This window comes from Rhamphochromis sp. 'chilingali' (assembly GCF_963969265.1).
Source record: "Rhamphochromis sp. 'chilingali' genome assembly, chromosome: 19".
In the NCBI taxonomy this organism is placed as follows: domain Eukaryota; kingdom Metazoa; phylum Chordata; class Actinopteri; order Cichliformes; family Cichlidae; genus Rhamphochromis; species Rhamphochromis sp. 'chilingali'.
Genome location: NC_137946.1, coordinates 18,597,424 through 18,625,306, shown reverse-complemented (window position 1 = coordinate 18,625,306; position 27,883 = coordinate 18,597,424). Strand labels below are relative to the sequence as shown.

At 42.8% G+C, this 27,883-nt stretch overlaps 1 pseudogene across 1 annotated transcript; it reads left to right on the top strand.

The window, feature by feature from the left end:
- Positions 1-12,623: 12,623 nt before the first annotated feature.
- Positions 12,624-13,973, top strand: LOC308387269 (olfactory receptor 1500-like; annotated as a pseudogene). Its single transcript has 2 exons — positions 12,624-13,231; positions 13,851-13,973. The product of its transcript is annotated as an olfactory receptor 1500-like (transcript).
- Positions 13,974-27,883: the final 13,910 nt, after the last annotated feature.

The following is a 27,883-nucleotide window of genomic DNA, read 5'->3' as shown; positions in this document are numbered from 1 at the left end:
ATCTCATGCCATGTCTCCTGTACAGTACAGAATGCATTCAGCTTGTCAACTTTACATAAATGTTCGATCACTCGCAGTGTGATTCTGAAGTGCTGTACAGTATGTCTGTAAGTTTTCTCCCCAACAAACACCAATGTCGATGAAACGTTTTGCACCATCAAAGGCAACCGCGGGTGCCTTTGGATTCATTTTATAATCCATCCATCCATTCGCTTCCACTTATCCCTTTCAGGGTCGCTGGAGCCTATCCCAGCTATCATAGGGCGAGAGGCCAGGTACACCCTGGACAGGTCGCCAGCCTGGGCCAACACACAGGGACAACCATTCGCACTCACATTCACCTGCACATTCACACCTAGTGGCAATTTGGATTATCCAATTAACCTATCCCCACAAGCTGCATGTCTTTGGACGGTGGGAGGAAGCCAGAGTACCCGGAGGGAACCCACGCAAACACGTGGAGAACATGCAAACTCCACACAGAAAGACCCTGGCCTGATGGTGGAATTGAACTCAGGACCTTCTTGCTGTGCGGCAACAGTGCTAACCACCGTGCCACCGTGCAGTATTTTATAATACTGGACTTATCTTTCTATGAAGGTTTAAACTTTGAGAGTGTTTAAACAGGAGAGAAAAGTGTGAAAATGTTCATGCCTGTCTGAGAAAAGTGTATACATACATATCACCCAGTGTATACCATTCAATATCACCCAGCTTGAGGGGTCCAGATCCTCACTCAAACCTGGCAGCTCTACATTCACCTTCAAGACTGAGGACGTGGTGAGAGCCCTCAGGAGGACCAGGAAGAGGACCTTGACAACATCAGCAGTCGAGTTCTGAGGCACTGTGCAGGGCAACTAGGAAGTGTGTTCCAGACTAGGGCTGCCACAAATGATTATTTTGATAGTCGACTAGTCAACGATTATTTTTGCGATTAGTCGACTAATCAGATCATGCATCCACTGGATGTACAGCGTACAGCTTATTGCACCAGCAGCATCTGCTCTTATATAACAATCATTATCTTACAGCTTGAAGTGTTTAAGGTATGCTCTAACTAAAAATAAAGACAAGATGATAGTTTATTAAATTTTAATAGAAATTTGCAGATTGTTTCGGTGAAGTTTAATAAACTTGCTATCTAAAATATAACAGGACACCGGAGTATATTCTCGAGCATCTCACACTTCTGATAATCAGTTGTCTGCTTGAGGTTTATTCAGCTGTGTAAAAACTATAACTTTAATCTCAGCCAAACCGATTTACTCAGAAACAAATAAAGTACTGAGAAAAGCCAAACAATAACATTTTAAAGTTATCTAAGCGACTTATATATCATGTTTAACCTGAGTAGCGAAAGACGGCGGGGGGTTTGAAAACGATTTCCCGGGAGTCGGATGCTCCCACCGGCTCTAGTGAGCCTTGAACCCGGGCTAGCTATCAAGCTAGTGGGTAACAGACATCTCCGAAAACGTCGGGGGGCTTTTAGAAATATGTGGTGTCTTGATAAACTGAGCAGATATTTGAGGTTTACACATCTACATTCTCGCCTGAAAATATGTTAAACGTTTATTTTGTGACCCAGAAAGAATGATGAAAGAGTAATATTAAAACTAGCTGCTGCTATTGTTGGAAACTGAGCAGGGCTGCGCTATGAATTCTGGGACACAGCTTTGTCTTCTTCTTCGGGGTTTATCGGCAGCTGGTATCCTTGTACATGCAGTGCTGCCATCTTCTGTTTCAGTCCGTTATTACACACTTAAATCCTACTACTTATTCGTGTGTCTTTTGGGATCTTACAAAGCTTCAAATGACGCGGCGACTATTAAATCAGTCGTCGACGATTTTGATAGTCGACATAATCGTGACTAGTCGACTAATCGTGGCAGCCCTATTCCAGACTCTATTTCAACAATCAATTGACAGTCACATCGTCCACCAGCTGTGGAAACACTCCACAGTCATCCCCATCCCCAAAAGAAACAACCCAAAGTCTCTGATGGATCTTCATCCTGTGGCCCTCACCTCACAGGTGATGAAGGCCATGGAGAAGATCATAAAACAGCGCATCATAAGAGCAACTGACCCCCTGATGGACCCACTCCAGTTTGCTTACTGTGCACACAGAGGTGTTGATGATGCAAAAATCTTCATCTTGAACTCCATCCACAAACATCTGGAACTCCTTGACTCCTCCGCCAGATTTCTGTTTGCTGATTTCTCATCAGCGTTCAACAGTCTGGAGCTTCATATCCTGGCCACTAAATTTTCCTCCCGATTTCATCTGGATGATCTGCTAACCCTGTGGATATTGGCCTTTTTGACAAACAGGACTCAGAAAGTTCGGGTCAACAACTCTCTTTCCCGTCAACAACGTCCACTGGCTCCCCCCAGGGCTGTGTGCTCTCCCCTCTGCTCTACGTCCTCTACACCATTGACTGCAGATCCACACAGCCCAACTGTCACCCGGTGAAATATGCTGACAACACAGTTCTCCTGTCACTGCTGTCAGGCCCCTCACAACGCCACAGGCCTGCTCTTCAGGAGTTTGAAGCTGTCACACCACTCTACAAACTTGAATTTGCTTCAGTCACCGCCACCACGGGAAGTCAGTGGAGGTAGTTGAGGAGTACAAATACCTGGGAACCATCTTTGACAACCTCCTTAAATTCTCTGCTAACACAGAGGAGATTCTCAGGAGGTGCCACCAACGGCTATACCTCCTTAGGAAACTCAACTCCTTTGAAGTCAGCACACCCATCATGTTGACTTTTTACTATGCCTTCCTGGAAAGTATCATGACCTTCTCCATCACCTGCTGGTTCCACTGCCTCAGCCTTCAGAACAGGAACAGACTGCAGCATCAGTGTGCTCTAAAATCATTGGCCTGCCTGTCAGAACTCTTGCACAAGACAGGCAGACAAAATCATAAACGACCTCTCTCACATTCTTCACCCCGCATTTCAGTCCTGCAGGAAATGCAGGACTGAGAGGAGGAGAGCCACCTTTGTCCCCAAAGCCACTCTGCTTTTTAACTCCAGCCGATAAGACCATGTCGCACACCAGAAACAATGGGAAAGTACAAGAGGAAAAAAAGAGACCTCTACTCATGCTGGGCTCCTGGGAGGACAGCATGAGAACAGGAAACAAAAAAAACTCCTCTGCACAAAAAAGCACATAAATGTCCCCAGCACAACATTATGGAACACGTGACAAGCCACAGGGTAGGGTGGGGGGTGAGGAGTAATCCGAAGCAAACACAGCAGCCATCCTGCCCAGCGCTATCATTCCAGCGCAGGCTTAGACCCGCCCTGTTCCCAGGAGAGAACAAGCATCGAAGGCGTTTGGAAAGGGAGGGGGGATGAGTGTGTGCATATCAGTGTATATGTATGTGTGTGCGTGTCCAGAGTTCAGCTGAGACAGAGTCCTTCGCCCTGCTAGGCTAAGTAAATAGTCTTCCAGCCAACCCAGGTGGCCTTACATGGAACAGAAAGGAACTGTCATGGTCCGGGTATGTGCCAGGGTGTCTCCCTCCGAATCGGCATCTCCACCCCTGGGAGGGGCCTCAGTGTTCTGCTGATTGCTCACACCTGTGGGTAATTAAGCCAGGGACTCATAAGGCCAGTGCACTCAACCTATCTTCGCCAGATTCTCAGCTAACCCTAGTTAGTGCAGGCCACCACTGTGATGTCGCACACACTTTGCAAACTACCTTGACTCATTGTGTGTTTCTCTCACAGCCACGCACCAAGTTGCCAGACACAAATCTCCGCCGAAGAGCTCCAATCCGGACGCTGGACCACCTGACAGTCCCACGAGCTGTTCACCCGACTCACCTGCCTGCCTCCCTGCCTCAACGCCAGGAATTTCGGATCACTCACCCCTCCACGCCACTACAGACCACCCGCGGCAAGTACGCAGTGCGAAGGAAAATTCAGAACGAACTGCTTGTCCATATTCCTCCTGAACCATACCTGAACATCTGTACTCTAATTACAGTGGCTCTGACCCTAACCCCGGACCCAGTTTGACTCTCCCTCCAGCCCAATCCCTGGAACTGCTGTTTCTACTGACCAACACCAGATTACTTACTTAGCCCAGGCTGCTTAAAACCCCTTTGGTTTAGTTGTGGCATTTTGCACTTGTTAAACGCACATTCCAGTTTCCTGTTTATGAACACTTACTAAGAAAATAAACGTTGTCTCTAAAACTAGTTACGTGCTGTTCGGCGTCCAGCATTTGAGTCCTTTCTCTTTTCAGGCAGCCTCGGCCGTGACAGGAACAGTCTAAACACAGTCGTTATCAGTGGGGGGGGTTTTCAGTTCCAGCCTTGCAACCGCAGCTGGTGCCGAAAGGGTATCCGCATGAAGTGATGGTGCTTTTTTACTTTAGTGCGAACAGCTCATATGAATTTCAAAGCAGTTCTAACAGTCCAACACTGGTCTCTCAATCTCCCGTTGGAGAGCCGTGAGCTTCCCAAATTCAAATTCAAATTTGTTATCAAACTTGCGCTCTGTGATGTTGTCATTATTGTGCTCAAAGAGCCGATTCTGAAAACTCATGACCACAGTGAGCTTCCCCAAGATGTAATCCAATTTGCGCTCAGAGATGTTATTCCGAGCACGCCCTCCAAGATGTAATCCAGTCTGCACTCAGAGATCTTATTCTGAGTTTCATCGTTTCAATCCCAGCGGGCACCCTTGTGGGGGGTTGAACAGCCGGTTCCGCTTTCTTAATTCTTCCATAAGTCAGGGCCAAGCCAGCTCCGATCAGCCAGAACCCTGTTACCATGGTTCAGAATAGGTAGATATCTTCAGCACTCAGGCTCACCCAAGCCCAAACTTCTCGTTGAGAAAGGGGTGTCAATTGCATTTAGGGACCAGTGGATCAAATCCATAATTCCTCTTTTAGGTTTTAGAGAGCAGACTGTGAGAGAATGTTCCAGGGAAAAGTAATACAAAATACATACACATATATATATATATATATATATATATATATATATATATATATATATATATATATATATATATATATATATATATATATATATATATATATATATATATATATATATATATATATATATATATATATATATATATATATATATATATATATATATATATATATATATATATATATATATATATATATAGCAGCTGGATAGCGTAGTGGTTAAACTACACGCCTTTGGAACAGAGGATCGCAAGTTCGATTCCTGCCTGGGGCGTCTGTATCCAGTAAGGGTCCTAAGGCTAGACCCCCTATGCTAAGCAAGCCTACCGCAGACATGAGCGAGACAGATAAATATGAAGGCATGCCGGCTCGGACGTCGCCCGGATCAACAAGGTCCGCGTCAGGTGTTGAGGAACCAGGGCACCCTGACGAAAAGTGGGCTACTGGAACAAGAAGGCATCGGTGGGCAAGGGACGAAAACAGGGCGTTGTTGGAATGCTACTACGCAAGTAACCCCGGCGGAAGGGGCTACATGAATAGGATGAGGGACCTATGGATTCTTCGATACCCAACATCCACAATGACAGCGAAACAACTAGTAGCTCAGTGTTCCAACATTCGAAAGAAGGGACTGCTCTCACAGCTAGAGATTGACGAGGTACAACACAAATGCTACGGCAAGGAGGAGTCAGGACGCCAGGTCAGGGGGGAGATATCATCACCCCCACCCGAGATTGGGTACATAGCCCCAAGTGCGATAGGAGAAGGATCGTTGAGTGCGAGAGGAACTGACCTGAAAAATAGGATCATGGCCAAGCTTGAAACCTGGATCCCCCGTAGCCGGTTACCAAGATTACGTGAAGTACCCTCAGAAGGTCTGCTAGATGATGTTAATGCAGCACTACGGGCAATACCTACAACCACGATTACCGACACTAACAAGCTGATCTACAATACGGCAGCAGTGATCAGTGAGATGCTTGGCTACAAGTTGAACAGCCACAAGGGGCAGTACCCTCCATGGAGAAGGAGGCTAGAGGGCAAGATCAAAGTAGCACGGAGGGAGGTTAGCCAACTAACAGAGTTGCAGAAAGGTGCGACAAACAAGGTGCCTAAGAAATACAGCAAGCTGTCCATACCTGAGGCCTTGGAAACTGCCAAGCAAAGACTCACAGCCTTGGCCAGCCGCTTGAGGAGGTACACCAGAGAGATAGAAGGCAGGAGAATAAACCAGCTGTTCTCCACAGAACCAGCAAAGGTGTACTCTCAGTGGCAAGGGAACAATAAGAGAACAGCACCACCAAGGCTGGAGACGGAGCAATACTGGAAGAGCATATGGGAGAAGGATGCAACCCATAACGGCAATGCTCAGTGGCTAGTGGATCTGAGGGCAGACCACAGCGACCTCCCTGAACAGGGTCCAGTAACCATCACAGTGGCAGATATCCAAGAAAGGGTCTCCAGTATGAAGAGTTGGACAGCACCAGGGCCCGACATGGTTCACGCCTACTGGCTGAAGAAGCTGACTGCACTCCACGAGCGTCTGGCAGCACAAATGAACCAGCTGCTAGTTAACGAGAGACACCCGGAATGGCTAACCGAAGGTCGGACGGTCCTGATCCCCAAGGACCCCAAGAAGGGAGCGGTCCCCTCCAACTACCGACCAATAACCTGCCTCAGTACTACATGGAAGCTCCTGTCAGGCATCATATCGGCTAAGATGAACAAGCACATGGGTCAATACATGAGCGGGACACAGAAAGGAATTGGCAAGAATACCAGAGGTGCAAAACACCAGCTACTGGTAGACAGAACAATCAGCCGAGACTGCAAGACCAGACTGACCAACCTGTGCACTGCCTGGATTGATTACAAGAAGGCCTATGACTCAATGCCCCACAGCTGGATACTGGAATGCCTAGAATTGTACAAGATCAATGGGACCCTAAGAGCCTTCATCAGGAACTCAATGGGGATGTGGCGTACAACACTAGAGGCCAACTCCAAGCCCATAGCACAAGTTACCATCAAGTGCGGGATCTACCAAGGAGATGCTCTGTCCCCACTGCTGTTCTGCATAGGCCTGAACCCCCTCAGTGAGATCATTAACAAGACTGGCTACGGATACCGACTACGGAACGGAGCAGTTGTCAGCCACCTCCTGTACATGGATGACATCAAGCTGTATGCCAAGAGTGAACGAGACATCGATTCACTGATCCACACTACCAGGCTATACAGCAATGACATTGGAATGTCGTTCGGACTGGAGAAGTGTAGTCGGATGGTAACAAAGAGAGGGAAGGTAGTCAGAACTGAGGGGATTGAACTACCAGAAGGCAACATTGCAGACATAGAGGACAGTTACAAGTACCTGGGGATCCCGCAGGCAAATGGGAACCATGAAGAGGCCGCTAGAAAGGCTGCAACCACCAAGTACCTGCAGAGGGTCAGGCAAGTCCTGAGGAGTCAGCTGAATGGTAAGAACAAGATCCGGGCCATCAACACATACGCCCTGCCCGTGATCAGGTACCCTGCTGGGGTAATAGGCTGGCCAAAGGAGGAGATAGAAGCCACTGACATAAAGACAAGAAAGCTCCTGACCATGCATGGAGGGTTTCACCCCAAGTCCAGCACCCTGAGGCTGTACGCTAAGCGGAAGGAAGGGGGCCGGGGACTGGTGAGTGTCAGCACCACAGTCCAGGATGAGACAAGGAACATCCAAGAATACATTGGGAAGATGGCCCCAACTGACCGAGTGCTCAGTGAATACCTCAGGCAGCAGAAACCCAAGAAAGAGGAGGGAGACGAGGAACCATCATGGAAGGACAGGCCCCTGCACGGTATGTACCACCGGCAGATAGAGGAGGTGGCTGATATCCAGAAATCCTACCAGTGGCTGGACAAAGCTGGACTGAAAGACAGCACAGAGGCACTAATCATGGCAGCACAAGAACAAGCTCTGAGTACAAGATCCATAGAGGCTGGGGTCTATCACACCAGGCAAGACCCCAGGTGCAGGCTGTGTAAAGATGCCCCAGAGACAATCCAGCACATAACAGCAGGGTGCAAGATGCTAGCAGGCAAGGCATACATGGAACGCCATAACCAAGTGGCCGGCATAGTGTACAGGAACATCTGTGCCGAGTATAACCTAGAAGTCCCGAGGTCAAAATGGGAGATGCCCCCAAGGGTGGTGGAGAATGACCGAGCTAAGATCCTGTGGGACTTCCAGATACAGACGGACAAAATGGTGGTGGCTAACCAACCGGACATAGTGGTGGTAGACAAACAGAAGAAGACGGCCGTAGTGATCGATGTAGCGGTTCCGAATGACAGCAATATCAGGAAGAAGGAACACGAGAAGCTGGAGAAATACCAAGGGCTCAGAGAAGAGCTCGAGAGGATGTGGAGGGTGAAGGTAACGGTGGTCCCCGTGGTAATCGGAGCACTAGGTGCGGTGACTCCCAAGCTAGGCGAGTGGCTCCAGCAGATCCCGGGAATAACATCGGAGATCTCTGTCCAGAAGAGCGCAGTCCTGGGAACAGCTAAGATACTGCGCAGGACCCTCAAGCTCCCAGGCCTCTGGTAGAGGACCCGAGCTTGAAGGATAAACCGCCCGCAGGGGCGTGCTGGGTGTTGTTTTTGTTATATATATATATATATATATATATATACACACACACGCCCATACACATAGTAGGTGCATTATGCATGAAATGGTGACTGTGGATCTCCACAATGTCCAGTGACTTATGACATTGTGATTGAGGAGTTATAGAGTCTAACTGCTGTTGGGATGATCTGCGAAAGCGCTCCTTCCTGCAGCGAGATGTCATGTGTAATGTAAAACAGATATAATGTGAAGCATTACCAATATTCCAAGATTCTTCATTTGTCACATGCATTGTCATACAAGTACAACCCACAGTGAAATGTGTCCTGAACTGCTCCTTGACTGTGCAAACATTATAAACAATAAGTAAATTTAAATTTTTAAAACACCCAGAATTTTTTAATTAAAAAACTAGAAATGTACATTGTGCAAATGGAATGTTAAAGTGCTTTGTGCCATATTACCACAGCAATCTATTAACAGAGCAATGCAAGTAGAATAAACAAAATGACCAAAGTAATGTAAGTGGTGTAATTTAACAGAGTAATTGAATGAGTGACCAGAGTAATATAGTGTAATGTAAACAGAGTGACCAGAGTAATGTGAACAGAATAACCAGAGTAATATAAGCAGTGAAGCAGTATGATCAGTGTAGCAGTGTGTGATGTAATAATAAATCAGATATAATATGAAATGTGACAGTGAGAATTATGAAATATGATAAGAATATGATAATAATACCTGCTTCATACCCTGGAGGACGGGGCTGTGCCCCCCCCACACACTCCCTAGCAGATCGTTACATGGAGAAACCTTTGGAATACAAGCGCGCTGATCCACACAGGTATGCACACGGGTGTTCACTGCTCGTAGACTTAAATTACACCTTTCTTGGCTGCTACTTCGAAGCACATCTGTCCTGCGTGCTGCACAAACAACATTGAATATTTAGTATTTACTGCTGTTTACACTTACCTAGATTAATGCGATGGTGTTGTGTTTAGTATGTTGCTTTGTTTTTTTTGTTTTTTTGCTTGTTTTCTATTCTTCTCTCAACAGGTGATCCAGGAGATTTTTTTTTTCTCCCCCCCTTTCTCACTGTCCCTCTCCCCTTCTGTTTTTCCTTTCCTTCCTCTTTCTTTCTCCCTTTCCTATCCCTCACTCATGTCTGTCCCGTCTGTAACATCTGAAAATAAAATATAATAAATAATAAAAACAAAGATCGACCAAATGGACCAATACGGCAATGCCACGATGATCCATTTGGCAAAGTAAATCCATTGGGTATCCTTGTTGGTCTTCAGACAACAATTCTGATGGCTAAAGAACCAAATGGGACAGGCAAAAAAAAAAAAAAAAAAAGAATATGATAATAAGGTTGTGTTCCAGACCCTTATGGTGATGCTATGAGGGGAGTGGGGGCATGTTCCGATTTAGGACTCAGATGGCCTGAGGATAGAAGCGCTTCTTGAATCTCTCCGTTTTTGTCCTGATAGTGTGGAACGTTCTGCCTGATTGCAGAAGTGGAAACAGTTTGTTACTGGAATGGGACGAGTCCTTTAATATCCGAACTGCTCTGGACCAACATTTCCTGTGGTAACTGTCCAGTAGGAAAGGGAGAACAGACCTGCAGCAGTGGTCTGCCGCACGGACCACTCTCTGAAGAGTTTTTGGTCATGAACACAGCTATTCCCATACCAGTATGTTCTGTGTGAGGATGCGCTCCACAGCACCTGAATAGGAAGTCCTAAGGATCATTTGAGAGACCCCATCCCCATCGGAGATGGTACAGGTGCTGCCTAGCCTTTTTGGACTGGACCTCAATGCAAGCAGACCATGTCAGGTCTGAGGCAATGTGAACACCTAGATACTTCAGGGCAGTACCCTCTCCACTGGAGCTCCATTGATGATAGACTCACTGCTGACCCATTCTAAAGTCCTCCACCAGCTCCTTGGTCTTGGTCAGATGTTCAGCTGGAGGTGGTTGTCCCGACACTACGATGCCAGGTTCTTCACCTCATCCAAATAGGATTGTTGATGGAGCAAACTTAACAATGGTATTGGAGCCATGAGTGGCCATGCAGTCAGAAGTATAGAGGGAATACACCAGTGGTGAGGGTATGCACCCCTGTAGTGCTCCCGTGTTGGTAGTGATGTTTTCAGAGACACACCTACCCACCTTCACCACCTGAGATCTGCCAATGAGGAAGTCCAACACACATGCACATAGATGCCTCTTAAGTCCTAGAGTCTGGCTTGTTGTTCTTGGGCACGGAGCAATGGAGGATATTTTCAAGCATGTGGGGACCACAGACTTTACCAGGGAGTCATTGAAGATAGAAGTGAATACACCTACAAGCTGGTCAGCACAGCAATGCAGCAGATGGCCAGTGATGCCGTCTGTTCCCGCCACTGTTGTGGTGTTCACTCTCCTCAATGCCGCTCAGACGTCGTGCTCCACTATGCTGATTACCTGTTCCTCGGTGCTGACGTCACCGTCCTCTGTTGTCGGGCTGTAGTTAGCACTAGCCACCTGGCTAACCTTGAAACGGGCATAGGACTCTTTCAGCTCATTGGTAAATGCAGAATCGACATTAATTGTCGTGGTGTCCCTGACTTTGTAATCTGCGATGTTGCGCAGTCTATGCCGCATGCTCTGTGTGTCACCATGGTGGAAGTGAGACTCCACGCACTCCCGATACCTGTGTTTGGCATCCCTCACCACTATACAAAGCCACTTTTTAGGCGCTCATATTGCCAGTGGCGAGACCAGCATTGTATGTGGCTGTCCTGGTGTTCACTGCAGTGCGAATCAATCCGTCCACCACGGTTTCTGGTTTGGGAGTATCTTGACTCTTACAGTAAGGATGATCTCCCCTGCTACAATGCTAATGAAGCTAACTGCTACTTCCGTAAACTCGCTAATGTCATTGATAACATGTCCTGGTCTACGTGTTTAAATGCTTTCTGTAGCGTAGCTTCTGATTGGGCAGACCAGCATTTCACCTCCCTCGTGACTACTCATCAATATGTATGTTTTGTTTATACTAAGGAATGAGGAAATGGGGTTGTGGTCAGATTTGGATGTGAAACAGTTTTGTTGCCCTACTTGTATGGCGTATAGCAATGGCCCAAAATTCTTTCTCCCCTCATCGGACACGTAATGTGTTGGTAAAAGTTCGGCATAACTTCTCTGAGGTTTGCTTTATTAAAGTCTCTTGCCACAATGAGGGCTGTACCTGGATCTTGGTTTTGAAACGCACTCAGCATATCATGTAGTTTAGACAAAGCCATACTTGTGTCCACCGTGGGGTGGGATAGGCGGTGGCCAAGGTGAACTCACGACACAGGTAAAAGGGGTGATACTTAATTGTCAAGTATTCCAAATGAGGCGAGCAGTCACTGGAGACAGTAGAAATGCTCCTGGCATTGCACTAATTTCTGTTTACCATGAGAACCACCCCTCCACCTTTGGTTTTGTTCAACTCTCCCATTCTGTCCGTACAGAACACTGAGAATCAGTCCAACAGATTTATGGCATGGTCTGGCACAGATGGGGGTCAGCCCTGTCTCAGTGAAGTACAGAATGTTACAATCCCTCAGGAAAGTAACTCTGGCCCTTATGTTGTTCAGCTTTTACCTACATGACTTTGAAAAGAAGATGTCGCTGGACTCTGCAAATGGTTGTTTTTGTAAAATGAGGTCTGCAAAGCCAGACTGAAAATGATCAAGATTCCTTTATTGCTGCTGCTTGGCCACAACCTTTTCTAAAACCTTAGCAAGTAGCAGTAAATATGAATTATGAGACTGGCATGTAGCTATCGAGAAGAGAAGAGGCAGACTTATTTAATTTTTTTCAAATGGGCCGATAGAAACATTTGTGAACCCAGGCCTGCTTACAGCTGACACAAGGGAAAAGAGCACTGCTATAAGTATCAGAGCACAATGTTGCTCTGCTTATATTTGTAGATAGCCTTCACAAAATAGAGGCTCCCTAAACAAACGATAAAACACACAGAATTATAGAAGATTAACAGAAGCTCTTTACATGGCATTGATTAACTCAGCTGCTGAGAACAACATCACCTTTGTGCGACCTGCATATTTTATTATAAGTGGTTTTATTGGCATACCTAATATTAGATATTATTTTGTCTTTCTGTGTTTTATTTACATTCTTGCAGTGGTGGGAAACACATTAGTGATGATTGTAATAACATTGGATCACATGTTGAGAAGTCCAAAATATATTGCTGTTTTTAACCTTGCATTTACAGACCTGTTAAGTAGCTCTGCTTTGATGCCAAAGGTTCTTGACATTTTTCTGTTAAACCATTATTATATTTCCTACAATGACTGCTTGACTTTCATGTTTTTCTGCTCTACTTTTTATGCGATGCAAACTTTTAATCTGGTTGTATTGTCCTTTGACAGAGTCATGGCTATCATGTACCCGCTGCACTATCAAATGAGAGTGAGCCACAAGCTCATTTTATCTTTGATCGCTTTTTTTCTGGCTTCTTGCCATAACTCTTGTACTCATTGTAGTTGGCCTTCTCACAAGACTTTCTTTTTGTAAGTCTGTTGTTATTCAGAGCTATTTCTGTGATCATGGTCCTATGTATCGTCTTGGCTGCAATGATATTACCCCCAATCGTGCAATTGCTGGTTTGGCACCAGAGAAAAGGACATTAAAGAAACTGATGGACATTATGAACAATGCTGGGCATCCTCTGCACACGGCCATAAACAACCAGAAGAGTCTGTTCAGTGACAGGTTGCTTCTCCCCAAGACAAGAACTAACAGACTTAAAAACTCCTTTGTCCCACACGCCATCAAACTGTTTAACTCCTCTCTGGAGGGGAGAGGGAGGGGAAACAGGAGGACAAAGGAGGGGGGAACAACTAAGCTGTAGTGCCTCTGCACCTCACTGTACAATACCTTGTGCAATACTTTTTGTAAATAGTCAACAGTGCAATAGACTCAATACTTGAAATGTGCAATTCACTTGTATTTTTATTTTTTTATTCCTATTTATTCTATTTATCCCCTTTGTATATTTTATTTATATTTGTCTCTGTATTTATATATGTGTGTGTGTGTGTGTGTGTGTGTGTGTGTGTGTGTGTGTGTGTGTGTGTGTGTGTGTGTGTGTGTGTGTGTGTGTGTGTATATATATATATATAACAGTTCTGTAACTGTAACTTTGGTCGTTGCTGTGCTTTTTTTGGAAGTCGAATTTCCCAGAGGAACCCACCCGAGGGATTAATAAAGTTCTATCTTATCTCTTATCTTATCTTATCTTAATTCTTCGGTTTCCACTGGCATTTATCGTAGGAAGTTACTGCTTTATTGGCTATTCTTTGTCAAAAATTTCTACATTTAGGGAAAGAGTGAAAGCTGTCAAAACCTGCACAGGTCACCTTTCATTAGTGGCAATTTATTTCCTTCCATTTACTGTAAGTGTCACAGAAATGGCTTATGTATAAAGAAGTTTAATAGATGGTTCCAGCAGTTAAAATGTTCTTGCTTGTACGTTTCTGTGGCCAATATTGTAAGGGTGTGTTTATCTTGTCACAAAGAACAAGTTTTGTTACACCGCTATTATCGCGAGGTTTGGGCGTGATAGTATAGGCTGTGAGCCCACGTTTAATAATCACGCTAAGGAGTTCAGCGAGCTCTCTGCAAAGGCCTGGTTAGTCTACCAGCGGTACAAGGTATTTGTCATTGCCATAACTGTATTGTGATATTGTGAAAATTTGTAATGTATGGTGTTCTAATTATTTTATGTTTTAATTTAGAATGCACAAGACTGTAAAGCTATTCTTCTAGGACCTCCGAAGTGGCAGGCGGCCACGAGGTAATTTTCGTTGTTAAAGCACAAGTGTTAATTTTGATAGACTGAAGCGCTTAAAGTCTTTGTGTTTTATGTTTGTAGTTTTCACGGCGTTCAATAAATGCAGCCAAGCGCCCGTCTTGAAGAAGCCGTGCCTGTGTTGTCATTTCGGAGTTACATTTACATTTGTGTATATCTTTGGGAGTATAATACATCCAAATGCTAGAATCATAAGCCTTTCTATTAGCACTGTATTGCCTCCCATGTTAAACCCGATTATCTATGTTCTTCAGACACAGGAGATCAAAGAGTCATTAAAGAAGTTGTTACAAACTAGAGCGCAGTTTAGAATTGCAGAAAAATACTGATAAGGATTTAGGATTCGAAATGATAAAGTATTCCAATATCCTTCAGTACCACTCTACACATCAAATTTTGAATTTCTGGGTATTACAATATGTGCCATTTAAAGGAGCAGTCCCCAACCCCCGGGCCACGAAAGTTGAAGCTCGGGTGTGAAATTTATGGTTTTCGGGTTTTTTATCGTTAACCCAGTTTTCCTGGTTCTTTCCCCGTGTTGTAGTTGTGTGTCTTATTTTGAAAGGAATATTTACACCTTACCATAGCAACCAGATAGCATTAAGGGGCAGAGAGGTGGACGTTTCTCTCAATGTTGTTGGCGCAGTTCAGGAGGATGCTGCTAATAAAGTTACACAATTACACAGTGAATTTCACGTTTATTATTATATTTACAAAGTACCACAAATTTTGTCTTGGTTGTATCATTTTATTTTGTTGTATTTATCTGTGACACCTTAAAGAAGTCCAGACGCTTTTCTCTCCAAGCTCTTTAGACTACCATGACCTGGATGACAGTTTTCGGCTGATGTAAACCACAGGTTGTTCGATCCCCTTGCTGGGTCGAAACAACTGTCAGCCCTTTGCTCAAGGAATCAGTCTACAGAATGAAAGGGCGATCCAAATAGAACTCTATGAGTGTGGTGTAACCGGGCAGAGGGAGAACACATCTGCAAACTACGGTTGCAATCCAGCAACATCTGCTCTCTGGGCTGGTGTGAGATGGTTCTCACAAAGGAGCGAGGATGGAATAGTTAAATATGTTAACTCAGGCCTGAACTCATCTTGATACCAGGCCTCACGAGAAGTAAGCAGAAGTTGTTGATTTACCAGTCAGTCTGCATTCTTACCCTTGCCTACGGTCACAAGCTCTAGATAATGACCAAAAGAATGAGGTCATGGCTACAAATGGCAGAAATTAATCTGCTTTGAAGGGTGGCTGTGGTCTTCCTGAGAGAGAGAGAGAGAGAGAGAGAGAGAGAAAACCTTGATAATGTCTTCTGGGAATCTCCTACTGCGAGAAGGCCCCAGGGCAGACCGAGGACTTGCTGGAGAGATTACATCTCTCGGCTACCTTGGGAAAGACTGTCCCCGCAGATGTGCTGGAAGTGGTGATATCCATGAAAGATGAATGGATGGTTTGCAACAAGATTATAACATGATAAAATGTGGACCAAGTGAGCCGTACAAATACTTTCTGGATGCACTGTAATCTTTTGCACCAACACATCTGCTTCCTATATGGACTTTTCTTTTGCACTTTTTACTAATATATACATGAAGCAAAGATCAAACGATATATGATTCAACGCACAAATGACTGGTCTATGTATACACACTGTCAGGGCTCTGTGTGCGGGCAGGTGGAAATGTGGAACCAAATGCAGGACTCCGAGACAAAATGTAACTGAAAACCACAGCTTTTATTGCTGGCATGAAACAAAAACAGAAACCAAACCATGAAACCAAACAGGAACACACAGGCAGGAGCTGAGGGTATGACGCGACAATGAGCACAGGAAAACACAGGGCTAATATACACAGGGTGGTAAACATTTTTCATGACATTGGATTTACAGCCAGAGGATGTCATATTCCACACAGACAGATGAGGCAAATTCACAGGTTACTTAAACTAAATTAACTTCTGACTTGAAAAGTGTTGATAATGATATTTTATACTCAGAAGGACAAACGGAGGTGGTGAACACACAGTTTCCTCAATACAATTACATGAAAGTGTAGTGTTAGGAGCACTTAACCAATCGGAATTATGGTGATTGGATAGTAAGTTTACTGGCAGGAAAGTGGCTTATTTTACAAAAAAAGTTCATACATTTTCCCCATAGTATATGTTTATGTTAAATGCATACAATGCTGATTAAAAGCTGTGATGCGTGTATGTGTGTGTGTTTACCTGTTTGCACTGCACGGGAGTTTAGTATTAAAAGCATTATTAAAATGCATGAGCTCTTTAAGCCCTTTAGTCAGTAAGATTGAAAAAACCTACTATATTAATAAAGTTTAGCTTACTTCAAGCCAGTAAGGAGAGCTGGCAAAAATGCTGTGTGAGTTGACAGATTTATCACAATTCTCTTATTGAGACATTGGCGAATCTGACAGATTATTATTAGTATTTCATTAAATTGATGTTTAAACAACAGTTTTAGTCTTTTCTACCTACTGCCGCAATAGCATTTAACCTTAATCTGTCTGCTAATTTGCCGTATGGTCAACAGATTAAACTAGAAATCTACATTTAGAGAATTGTTGGCTTTCTCTAAGAGCAACATGACAAAATTAGAGCTGTCAGCGTTAATCTCGTTAAAATGACGTTAACACCTTAACCGCATTAATGCGGCAAATCTCTGTTAGCGAGTTACCACGGATCGCCCTGTGCGTGGGGCTGCACGTCGTCAACACGTTAACGAGCTAACCGCATATTGCGTTGACACTGTGCATCCCCACGCCTTGCTTTACAGGAAACTGATGGGCAATATTTAGCATTTTTCATATTTTAGGATTATATACTGATGTATATAATCTGGAAATTGTGAAGCTGTTTGCAGTCAAGTCAAGAATAAAGTCTAAGAATCTTTATTTATTACCAATGAAAAACAGGGAAAGACAAAGGAACTAATCCTGATCCTTTCTCAGAGATCTGAGGGATATTTCAGGAACTGTGACTCAATTTTCCTAAATGGTTATTAGGCAGTGATTTCATGATTGCTGATCTCTTATCCTGAACATATCATACCACTTCCATGTCCTGAGTGCTAAGGCTAGTTAAAGTAGTTTGGGTGGGTAGTTCAGGGGCTGAGGGTATCTCAGTCAGAGGGACTTTTAGAGGCAAATATAAATAATTTTTTTAGTTTTTTTTATTTTAAAAGGGTAAAATACTCCCAAACTTATGTTACTTGAGGCTAGTCAGTGTGGATTTCCTGATTCATCTGAGGCACCAGAACTTCCATTTTGTGCCAGAATACAAAACATAAAACTAATGGTTTGCTGGTTTAAGTAATGTCATCTAACACTAAAATTTGATTAGATGAAAACACAGAAAACACAGGTTACAACTTTGTTAACTTTGTTTTTTGTTTATTTTTTCATTCTGACTATTGCGACTGATTAGATCAATTACCAAAGAAAGAAAGAAAAGCACCAGGGTAGAAAAAACATTCACATACAGTACAGTTCTTATACAGCAATGCCAAAAAGAAAAAGAAAATACTCCAGAGACTATTAAATCTCCAGGGGCTCTAAATTCAAACTATTACACTGAATATTATCCAAAGGGACATATTAATAAGCTATTGTTGCCAAACAAAAGAAATTAGTTCCCTGGGTATATTAGAGATGTTCAGATAATCCCTCAGAGAGAAATAACAGACTGCTTTAGGCCTACAGGAAACTGATCTACATTCTGTAGCGTTGTGTTGTAATCAAAATGATTTCCAAGAAAACTGAAACAGCACTGTGGTTGTAACTTACACTTAGTTTCACAATATGTTGGACAGTGTTTGGAGTTTTGCCTCTACGCATCACCATAATAGATATTAAAACAGTCAAGATATGATTCAAATGGAGAGTTTAAGTTTTCATTTAAGAGGTTGTATGAAGTGTTACATTAACTTTTCAGGTATTGGAGGCATTTTTATGTACTCCTGCTTAGATTTAACCTGAATGAATGAGCTCCAGTCACTAGGAGTGCAACGATGTACAAAATTCACGGTTTGGTTTGTTACGATACTTTGGTGTCACGGTTCGATATTTTTTTGATACAAAAAAAATGTTCATGCCTTTTTTAAGTTATTCAAATTATAAATTATTTCTTTTAACTCAAAAGTATAGTTTCTAAATTAAATGTTGCTGAAACAACAAAATAAAAAATAAAAATTATCTGATGGAGAAATCACTCATCTGTGGAAAAGAGTTTATTACAGAGAAACTGCTCTTTCCAAAATAAAAGCTATTTTGTCGACAGCAATAAAAGTAACAATTGCCCTGTCTATCTCTTGCCCTCTTAGAATCATGTGCTAACGGCTGTCTAAATAACTTGGGTAAAGTTTGTAGCATGCGTGTTTATTGTTGTTTTTGTCTGCTTCCACTTGTCTTTGCATTAGCGTGATGTCAGCGTAAATGTGCAGTCATATTCGTTGTGTTCCGACCAATGTAATTGAGCATTGCGTGGCACATTCGACATACTGTTGTACTTTTGTCCACGACGTGCTGAAGTAGAGTCTTACTTAACATGAAAACCAAAACGGTTCCAAATGCCAGATCTGAATGACGGTGGATGAGGTTCAATTTTGGGTAGCGTTGAGGCAGTTGCCATGCTAACTTGAGTGAATGCATATGGGCGGCGCTCAGTGGATCTGCGCTCGACAATGCAGCCTAGGCGGAGTAATCAAACGCAGATCCACTGATCCCTCAACACAGACGGCATCATCAGAAGAAAAGTTGATCAAATAAATTAAAAATTTTATATTGTTCAATACATATGCGTACCGAACCCAAAGCACTGTATTGAACGGTTCAATACAGATACATGTATTGTTGCACCCCTACCAGTCACATATTGATTTATTTAATCAACTGTGGTGACGTAGAGACAAAACTGTGTGTATTTGTCTGATGAATTTTGGGCCTAATTATTGATCTGTGATTGACTCTTTCAGTGAGTTTGTTCACCAAATCACTTGGTATAATACAGTCCCTAGGCCTGAGTTGCCTGAATAATAAGTGAAAAGGCCCTAAAAGATTACAGGTTTACAGAATTAGCATGATCTTACTTTCCATCCTTACAAAGAGGTCTGTGAACTACTCTTCAGGCTGATCCCAGAGGAATCCCACCACAGTGCCACTGTATCTTCTCATTTTCCCCCCACAAGAGGCCTGATCTGTTTTTCTACTCCTAATAGGCTGTTCCTTGGAGGACAACACTGTTGTCTGCTAAACTTGTTATGACCAAACTGACTAATTGATCCTGAGAGGCTTCAGAGAAAAACACAAATATTTATCACACAGATGGCTCAACTTATAATTGTTCAAGAACTTTTTGTTTTTTCTAGTCATTTTAAAGGTGCATTCAGATGCTTCCATCACAGGGGTCTTTCTTACACATCTGACTATGACATTTTGGTTTTTGAGCTTATATCTTATTTATTATTTTTGTGGATTTTTGCTCTGGAACAGAAAAAAAGGCAGAATATAGCAGGTAGTGTTCTTTCTTAAAAGAGAATTTTCATTTAAATTCTTTTAAATAATAGAATTAGTGACTTTTAGATGAAAGCCCGTGCTTCTCTGCACAGGGTCTACAAGGCCTGCAGCAAAACACACAGTCTTGGTAATGTTCATTATGTGGCCTCATGTAGTGTCTTAATTTTGAAGCCAATCCTCACATTAAATCAAAACACATGAATTCCCTTCAGTTTATCTCATATAACTCACATAATATTATACTCACTGACTCAATGCTTTGTAAGGGTCACAATGATCAATCCACTTCTTCATTTTGGGTCCAAAGACCATGGGCTGGCGGGGGCCCTGCTGTAACAAAATGGGAATAAAATTCAGACTTTCCAATTACGCCAAAATGTGCAATACATCAGAGTTTTATATGGTTACACAATAAATCAAGATAAAAGGTGTGACACTTGACTCCACTGACCTTTACGTATTGTGATAGGCCTTGGTATAGGCCCCATTTGAAATATAGTCAACTGCCCCAAATAATTGATGGTAAATTACATTTTCAGAATCAGAATCAGAATCAGAAATACTTTATTAATCCCGAGGGAAATTAGGGTTACAGCAGGCAGCACGCTAATGGCGCATGCGCACTTACAAAGGAACCTTCTGACCAACTTTACACAAACATCACATTGGGCAGACATGTCAGAAGGTAGGCTGATAGGAAAAAACAACGAAAATCACAAGGGGCAAAGAACAGTATGAAAGAAGGGCTTATATGGCTTCTTTTACATGTAGCAGGCTGTCTTGATAAATAAATAACCTTTATAACTGCCACAATTTTGCCTTTAGGCCTAACTTCATTCTTCTTCATTAAACAAGGTGCTGTAAACAATCTTCGCAGATTTTGGACACATCATTTGCAGTTGCTGCAGATTTGTCAGGTGTGCATGTCCTGCGCACTTGCCAGAGATGCTTATTGGACTGTCATCTGGTGAAATCTGGTTTCTTGAACATGACTCTTTGGCATGTTCAAGAAAACAGTTTGAGATGATTTGAGCTTTGTGAGCTTTGGGTGGTACGAAGGGCCCCAAAGTGTGACAAGAAAATATCCCGGCACAATTACAGCACTAGCAGCCTGAACCATTGATACAAGGCAGAATAGATTCATGCTTTTATGTTGTTTAAAAAAAATTCTGACCCTACAATCCACATGTCAGAGCAGAAATTGAGACACTGAGAAATTGAGATGTTTTATAAACACATGTGCATAAGGACATTTATTTCAACTTTCACACTTATCAGGATCATTGCATAATTTGCAATTATGGTGTGATGATGACCTGGTTTGACCTCCAATGGAAAGAAAATGGTTCAGGCTGCTGGTGCTGTAATTGTCCCTTGAACCAAACATGTTGAAAAACAGCTGAAAGAAGCCTACACTCATAACAGACTTGTGTGCTTGATTTTTGTAGAGGGCCTGTCTGTGTGGCATACAAGAAATGGAAGATGTGTTAAAGATGATGAAGTAAAGAAAAAAGGAAAATAACGGTTGCCCTGAGGGTAGTGGGAGGGATGAGGACAGAGTGTGTTAGAAAACTGAGACAAAAATAATATCACAATGTAAAGTTTTTGTTTTAAATACCATAGAAATCATAAATTCTTAAATAAAAATGAAGAAACTGATGAACATTTAAGGCTGATAGCTGAACTCTTTTAAACCATGAAAGTAATTGTAGACTACAGTATGTTGAAAATTAAATTGAATTGTGCAGACTTATAAGCATATTTATGAAATGTGGTGTAATTGCTCAGTTTATGACCACTAGGGCTGGTCCATATTATAACGTTCATGGTAATACCGGTACAATGTTTGGCAACGATAAGAAAATAAAATATTACGATAGAATATGGGTAAAACGTGCATGCGCAGTGCTTTTGTTTTCATACGCACATGGCCAAAAAAGCAAGGCGGCAATGGAGAATGAGAAGGGGGAAAGGGGATTGTTGAGTGAAACGGATGAACCAGAATTGGTTTGTAAAAATGGTGCAACTTCAATGATGTGGAACTGCTTTGGTGTTTGTCTGTCAGATACCCACCAAAGCACATTTTTTTGTGGAAGATGCAAGCGGGCCGTCGTTATTGCCGTATTTGTCGGACTAAGGTGCTCGTAAATCTGGGAGTAATCTGGGTCCAAAACGGTCTGAAAGGTCTGAAAATGGTAACTGGTAAATGGCCTGTATTTGTATACTGCTTTACTTAGTCCCTAAAGACCCCAAAGCACTTTACACATTCAGTCATCCACCGATTCACACACACATTCACACACTGGTGATGGCAAGCTACATTGTAGCCACAGCCGCCCTGGGGCGCACTGACAGAGGCGAGGCTGCCGGACACTGGCGCCACCGGGCCCTCTGACCACCACCAGTAGGCAACGGGTGAAGTATCTTGCCCAAGGACAGAATGACCAAGACTGTCGGAGCCAGGGCTCAAACCGATTGCAAGACGAACTGCCAACTCCTTAGCCACGATCGCCCCAAAACTGTCTAAATTCTTTCAACTTTAATAAAATGACCTGCTTTACCAGGTGTAACACGTAAGTTTAACATCCACGCATCCGTGAAAACAGAATTCATTACATTTAACGGAGTTAGAAGTTAGCTCGCTAGTTTCGCTAGTTACCTAAGCATGATATACCATGTTCTGACGGAGAGATTCAAACGTACAGCTCTGCTATCACTTCCAACATAAATGAAGACAGGAAACTAAACAGCAGTGACGTTTGTAGGGTTACTGAAGTTGGGCTAGGTGGTATATAATGATGACCAACTTGAACGCTAGCGAAACAGCTATGTTAGCATGACATAAACAGTGAAGCTGCAGGATGAACGCTAACACTTTTCCACTCGATAAAAGTTAGTGTGAGGGTTCCTGATGGTTAGAGACAAATGCAATTGCATGGCAGGATGCTGTAAACGGACCAAACTTCAGTCAGAAGAACAACTGAGATAATCCATTCATAGTACGAAGTTAGTCATTAATATACTGCAACAACATGAGAATAGAGCAGCTGTGACAGAATACAGCATTAATGAATCAATGGTACAGACGTGGAGGAAGCAAGAAGAATGAGTTGAATAAAGTTTGATTTAAGCTAAACAAAGCAGTCAGATAATGTGCCTTATAATCCCGTGCACCTTATGGTCCAAAACATACGCATACCTCTTTTTAACTTCAGTGGATATTATACATGGTTATGCTCAGGATATGTCAGCCCATTTCTACTGGAAATGCCTTTTGGTTAAACTTTCAGCAAGAAATTGCATTTGCACTTTTAATATTTTATATAGCTTTAATGCACATGAAAAACAGCTGCTTGTTTAAGTGAAAATAAATGGATGGGTTTTTTGCGCTAGTAAAGTTGTGGAGTTGTATTTTGTCTGGCATTAGTTATATCGTCAGCTATAATGTTATCGCAAATTTTCAAATATATATTGTGAGAAATATTTTTGGCCATATCACCCTGCTCTAATGACCACTGCAGATTGTTGAGCTTAATTATTTATTTAAAAAATGAACAGGGCCCACATTGACTTCTTGTGTACAGTACAGTGTGCATGCAAAATTCAAAACTGGAACAAAGTCGCGGGCTAACGTTAATATTTATTGAAATATATTTATTCCTCCAGATATAAGAATGAATCTTTTCTTATGGACTCAAACACGTTTTGCTGAAAAACTGAATATGGAACAAGCAAAGCTTAGTACTAAACAATATATATATTAGCTGTATAATATAGGGATGGCACGATTCCACTTTTTTATGTCCGATACCGATACCGATATCATAAATTTGGATATCTGCCGATACCGATATAAATCCGATATATCTATTTTTTAAACTGTTTTTGTATAAGTTCAAAGTCAAATTTAAAAAGACAAAACACTAAAGCTATTCTCTTATACTTGCATGCAAGAAAAAGACTGCACCCAAAATATTGCTCACTTCAACAATGCATATCTCTTTATTTAAACTTTAGCACTGTTTAGCTGTCACCACTATCAAAATATCCATCCTGAAAGTGCGCAACATAATGCAGAACTTTAAATGTCGAAGTATTTAAAGTAACATTCATCAAAATAAAAGTGCAACATAATGCAGAACTTTAAATGTCGAAGTATTTAAAGTAACATTCATCAAAATAAAAGTGCAACATTATGCTGAACTTTAAATGTCGAAGTATTTAAAGTAAAATTCAAGTAAATAAAAGTGCAACATAATGCAGAACTTTAAATGTCGAAGTATTTAAAGTAACATTCATCAAAATAAAAGTGCAACATTATGCAGAACTTTAAATCTTGAAGTATTTGAAGTAAAATTCAAGTAAATAAAAGTGCAACTTTATGCAAATTTCAAAACCCCTTTGGTACTGAAAAAAGGTGCAATTTTAGCAGAGCAAACAACATTCTTGTAATAATGCAGTTGTAACTTTTTTTTTTCACTTTAACATGAGAGGTAGGTTCTTCTTCAGAAAGATCAACATTTCAACCTTCTCAGCTGTCAGCCTGCTTCTCCTTTCATTAATGATAATGGAGGCTGTACTGAAGAGTCTCTCACTCTCAATACTTGTGGTAGGTGCACAGAGAAATTTAGCTGCTGTAGAAACCAGAGTGGGAAATCTAAGTTTGTTGATTTGCCAGTACAGCAGTGGATTATCTGAGCATTGAATGGTCGGCTCACTAAGGTAAGTTTGCACTTCAATGCGTGCACTTGTCGTGGCTAACTGAGGAACAGGATCTTGAGTGTTTTCCTTCAGGATTTCATCAAAAACACTTTCAAGTCTTCTTTGCTGGCTCCAAGACTGCTGATGTCCCCTCTGCTGGCTCTGAGGAGTTTAATGTAGTTCTCAAAAACTCCATCTTCCTCACCTCTGCCATCAAAGCATCTTTAGCTTGTTTTGAGGTTTCTACACTCGTGAAGTACCTGAAATGAAAAAAGTCCAAACTTGAATATTAAACAATCATTAAATTTATCATTAGTATCATTCAGCAGTGTGATTAAACTATCATTCCTCATTCTTGCTATTTATTCCATGCCCATTATAAAGACCTCAACATACTTTGCTGTACTACTCTGAATCAGACAATACATGTTATAATGCACAATGGTGGTGTCCTGACTGAATGACAAGTCTATCACAAGTAATCTAGAATGTCCTCACCATTTTCTGACACACTCTCTCTAATGCACTTACACACACACACACACACACACACACACACACACACACACACACACACACACACACACACACGCACACACACACACACACAAAACAAGTTGATCTGTTAAAATAACATGAGTGAAGCCTTACATACCTGTCTTTATATCTTGGATCCAGCAGTGTTGCAACTGTGTATAGTGGCTCGGATTCCACGTCTCTGAAGCGTCTGTTAACCGCTTCGAGAAGAGTGCCTTTCATTTTCTTTATTCCATCGTCGGCCTCATTTTCTTGGGAGAGCACGCGCTTAAGGACGCAGACAATAGGGATGACATCAGATGCAGATGAGGATGATGCGCTTACCTCCTTTGTTAACTCCTCAAAGGGAGCTAGAGCTGTCAGGACCTTTTCCAGTAACCCCCACTGCTGTGCACTAAGTGTGGCAGGCAGATCATACTCTGCAGAATATGCACACAAGGCTCGCTTCTGTTCTGTGAGGGTCTTGATCATATAATATGTGCTATTCCATCTTGTTCGCACATCTTGTATCAGACGTTTGGGTGACATGTTCAGCTCCATTTGAATGTCCTCCAAACGCGAATATGCCTGTGGTGAGTGTTTGAAGTGACCCACAATTTTTCTGCCCACTGTCACAGCATCACATACACCACGTTGTGCAAGCAGTCCCTCATTCACCACAAGTTGCAAACTGTGCGCGAAGCATCCCAAACTTGCAACACCTAGCCGGTCCATTGCCTTTTTTATATTGCTGGCATTGTCTCGCAAAACAACGTGGACTTTATTCTTCGGAATTTTCCACACATTTAACATTTCCTCCATAGCTGCAGCGATGGACTCTCCTGTGTGTGAACCACGAAACTCTTTGGCCTGCAACACTGCTTTTTGCATTGTAAAACTCGAGTCTATCCAGTGTACAGTCAGGCTTAGCAGGGACAACGGACAAACGTCCGAGCTCCAGATATCAGTCGTCATGCTTAACGTGGGAATTATTTCCAAACTTTCGGAGATGAACTTGCGCACCTGTTTGTACTTGCCTGGGATAGCTTCCTCCGAGATGAAATGCCGGTTTGGCAGCATGTAGCGAGGCTCTAAATGCTCAATTAAGCGTCGAAAACCATCATTTTCCACAACGGAAAGGGGCTGGTCATCAAGCACAACAAATTCAACTATTTTCTCCGTTATCAGCTTCGCTCTATTGCTTTCCGGAGGGAATTTCTCACGTCTCTGAATATTTTCCAAAAGCGTTTGTTGATATGGTACACTTTTCTGCTTAGCTTTGGAGGCCAGGCTAAATTCCGCGTACTCCTTTGCGTGGTGTTTCTGTAAGTGTTTAATCATGTTTGTGGTGTTAAAATTCCCCACACTGCTACCACCTCGCGAAACACTTGCATCGCATAAATTGCATTCGGCAGTCTTGCTTTTTTCGTCTTTTAGTTTGAAATAAGTCCACACTGATGACATGATGGCTCTGAGCTCTCCCACACGATAACCGCTCGATCACGTGACGCATACTGCTCTGACGTGCTAAGGTTATGCATGGTTATACCATGTTAGCGAGTTTTTGAGGTGCTTTTGTGATATTCACTGGATCGGATAAAAATTTTAAATTTCTCTCCGATATCCGATCCAGTAATTTACGTCAATATCGGACCGATACCGATACTGAATATCGGATCGGTCCATCTCTAGTATAATACCAGTAGGCCAGCTCTGATAGTAATTTGGTATGGCTTCGCGGGCCAAATGTACACTCAACAAAAATATAAACGCAACACCTTTGTTACTGCTCCCATTCCCCATGGGATGGACGTAGAGACCTAAAATTCATTCCAGATACACAATATAACCATCCCTCCCAAACAGTGGTCACAAATCAGTCCAAATGTGTGGTAGTGGGCACATCTGCTATATTGAGATAATCCATCCCACCTCACAGGTGTGCTACATCAGGATGCTGATCTGACATCATGAGTAGTGCACAGGTGTACCTCAGACTGCCCACAACAAAAGGCCACCCTGGAATGTGCAGTTTTTTGCGCTATTGGGGGTCTGGGGACCCAGAACCGGTCAGTATCTGGTGTGACCACCATTTGCCTCATGCAGTGCAACACATCGTCGCATGGAGTCTATCAGATTGTCAATTGTGGCCTGTGGAATGTTGGTCCACTCCACTTCAATGGCTGTGCGAGGTTGTTGGATATTCGTGGGAACTGGTACACGCTGTCGTATACGCCGGTCAAGCACATCCCGAACATGCTCAATGGGTGACATGTCCGGTGAGTATGCTGGCCATGCAAGAACTGAGACATTCTCAGCTGCCATCTGCCCTGAACAATGTGAACCATGATTCATCCGTGAAGCGCACACCTCTCCAACGTGCCAGACGCCATCGAATGTGAGCATTTGCCCACACAAGTCTGTTACGGCGACGAGCTGGAGTCAGGTCAAGACCCCGATGAGGACGACGGGCATGCAGTTGAGCGTCCCTGAGACGGTTTCTGACAGTTTGTGCAGAAATTGTTTGGTTGTGCAAACCAATTGTTCCAGCAGCTGTCTGGGTGGCTGGTCTCAGACGATCTTGGAGGTGAACCTGCTGGATGTGGAGGTCCTGGGCTGGTGTGGTTACACGAGGTCTGCGGTTGTGAGGCCGGTTGGATGTGCTGCCATATTCTCT